We start from the raw sequence: 3,437 nt of genomic DNA, 5'->3' as shown, positions 1-3,437 counted from the left end.
AAGTTACAAAAAAACCACAGAGTCAAAGACGACGCCGGTGCCGGCGAAATACAACACGTACAAGTGTGTCTCCACCGAAATACCATTGTGTATTAACTAAATGAATACCATTGATTCATTAACAATGCATACGTACGGACATGTATAAGCTGTGCGTACATGAGATAGCTTGTATGGCCAGACACGTAATGGATTCCTTCCTCCTGATCCCATGCATAGACATGCATGCATGTGTATTAGGCGCAATGGGCCAAAGCCCAACCGTGCTATACGCCTCAATTAAAAGAGACCGTGTCTGCAAAGTAACTGGCTGATGGGACCTTGCCGGTTAATTAAAGATTAAAGAAATACAGAAAACAAAAGGGAAAGGAACAGCCCCACTCCCATGATCCCACGATCAAAGAGCGTGGGCGTGCTCCCACGTCTTGCACGATGGCGACGTGCATGTTAAACACTCCACGCGCGCCGCAGCCTCAAGGCACCAGCGTTTCACTCCCACGCTCTCCTATAAATACCAGATCACTCGAATGCTTTAGGGTCGGCCCTTCAATCCATTCGTCTCCTATCTGCTGCTAGAATACACACGCACATACAAACCCACAAAGGAAAGAAGAGAAAGGAGCAGGCAGGCGCCGTGCTTGCTAGGAGTTTGAAGGTAAGATTCATAGTTCTCTCCTAGCCCCTGATTTGGCCATTGTGGTACAGATCAGGGAGCTTTCTTCTTTCTCCTCTCTCAAAACTCTAATCCTTGGTTCGGCCATCATGGTACAAATCAAGGAGCATGTTTCATCTCCTAAAAAAAATTCTTGCCATTAGTCCGGCCATTGCGGTACAGACTAAGATGCATGGTTTAATCTATCTCAAAATTTTGTCTTTTGTTTGGCCATTTTGGTACAGACTAAAGAGTATGTTGCATCCATCCCAAAATTTTGTCCTTGGTTCGGCCATCGCGGTACAAACCAAGGAGCATATTATATTTATCCCAAACTTTTGCCTTCGGCTCGGCCATCACGGTACGAGTCAAGGAGCATGCATGGTTCTTGTAAGCACGGTTCCTTTAAATGTTGCGTGCGCTTCGTCCTATTGATCTCCGTCTTGGTTCGGTCCCTTTAGCGATACAAGCCAAGATGAACGGCTCGTTCCTTGGTTTGGTCTCTATACATGGATACAAATCAAGAGAGTGTCATAGGTGCGAAAACCTCATAAAAATTTGACTTAATTTGGTCATCATAAAAAAATGGATATGACTAAGTTGGAATGAAATTACAAACGCATTAAACTAAACTCATGATGATCGCTTGTTTGGTTGCGCTACGGGCATTATGTGTCACGCTAGTTGCAATACAAACAGGAGCATAAAAATATATTCCCTCACTTGGTTACGCTGCACGCGGGCATTATCTTAATGCCACGCGGTGTTAGTAGTAATACGAGCAGGGCAAGACTTAATTTAAAAAATGTGTTCATGATACACACCTAGAAACCAAAATCATGCAAGATGAATGATATAACATGTTGCATCATAAAAAAAACAATCTTACTTGGTTGCGCTACACGTGGGCATTATCATAATACTACACGGTGTTAGTAGTAATACAAGTAAGAGAAAATTAAACAAAGTATTCAGGCCACATATTTGGTCCAAAGTCAAATAAAATATGTCATGAAATGCTCCAATGCTATAAGAGCCTAAACTATTAGCATCATCACAAATGGATATCACAAACTTACTTTACATGGGTTATGCTACACACGAGCGCCAATGAAATGATGCTATGTGGAGTTAGTGCTAATACCATGTAAGGTACAAACATAAACAAAAAATTATATATGTCATATGATCATGCAACACCATAATTGCTCCACAAACCTTTACTTGGTTACGCTGCACGCGGGCATTATATTAGTGCTACACGGTGTTAGTAGTGATATAGGTAAAGTAGAACCTAATAAAAATAGGTTCACTCCACATCCACATATGCATACAAAATTCATGCAAAATACATGGTAAGGGATATTCCATGTAGCCCAGATAGGCTTTAAACAAACAAAATATCATAAGCAAACTCCACTCAGGTCAGGCTCGATACTGGGCAGATTCAGAGTCAACAAATATGGCACATATCATATGCACCATAAAAAGCATCAAGATTGTGTCAGAAAGCTTCAGTCCATTACGCTACGCATGGACACCACATCAGTGTCACGCGATGATAGTAGTAATGTGATGATGTAAAACTCATTAAAACTGGTATGTCACATAAATCCATGCAACCAAAGCCAAAGATGTCATATAAAACTTTCAAAGTATATATATAATATATATCCTATATGCCAAACGTAGGATAAAACTATGCCTTGCCAAAATCAACCTGCATTTTGCATATAAATAAGGTTGAACACACACAAATTGTTGCATGCTAGGAAAATATATTCCCAAACATGACACATAAAATCATAGAGGAGTACTTGCATGGAACCAAACTTCAAGCTCACCAAGAAGGAGTTCGTCGTCGACCGCGAGGAGGATTTCTCTTGTAGTTTGTTGTAATAGGAATGTGATGCAATCCTATGTAATAGATATGTTGGAATTCTTAATCAGGGGTTTTCTCTTCGGAGATGTAATTAACAGAATTTTTATGTAAATGTAAGAGTTCTGGAAATAATGTACCTGCAATGTTGATTCTATTTTATTTTATGCATTTAAATTTCACTCTGTATCAATGACGTGGACGCGTGTCTCACGCCCGCCATTTTTCCCGTCATCAGATTCTGGCACGCCCGGTGGGACCTATTTCTCCCCTCATCTTCGAATTCCAACATAGGATTGCAACATATGAATTTCTAAAGTACATGAACTATATAAACATTGTGTACGATAAAATATACTCAAAGAAAACTGATATAAAGTTTTCTTTATTCGAAGGTATGGATGGTCAAGTGCTGCAATTGGTCAGGCTCCGCATTGGAGACATTTGGCTTGATGTGCCGGTTGGTCCATGTGCGGCTTCAACAAATCAGCATCTGGATAATATGACTGCATCACCAACTGAACATGACCAAGGAATGGAAGTCTTCTCTGCACTCATGTTTGGGGAAAGTATGAGGGTACACAAAGAAGGAAAAGGGAAGACAACGAACAAACTCCGAAATAACGTGTGTATGGGCTGTGTCATATAAATAAAATTTACTCCAAAAGATCACGAGTTTAAACCATGAGATAAAAATATAGCAATTGTACTCCAATAACTTACGAGTCTAAACTGTGCCATATAACAAAAATACTCCAATGACTTACGAGTATAAACTGTGATGCAAAGAAAAGAAAACATTAAATGTACTCCATACCCTCACGAGTCTAAACTGGGGCACATAAAAAAATACTCCATACCCTCACGAGTCTAAACTGGGGCACATAAAAAAATTACTCCATACCC

This window comes from Triticum aestivum, chromosome 3B (genome assembly GCF_018294505.1).
Source record: "Triticum aestivum cultivar Chinese Spring chromosome 3B, IWGSC CS RefSeq v2.1, whole genome shotgun sequence".
In the NCBI taxonomy this organism is placed as follows: domain Eukaryota; kingdom Viridiplantae; phylum Streptophyta; class Magnoliopsida; order Poales; family Poaceae; genus Triticum; species Triticum aestivum.
This window is presented reverse-complemented; position numbering follows the sequence as displayed.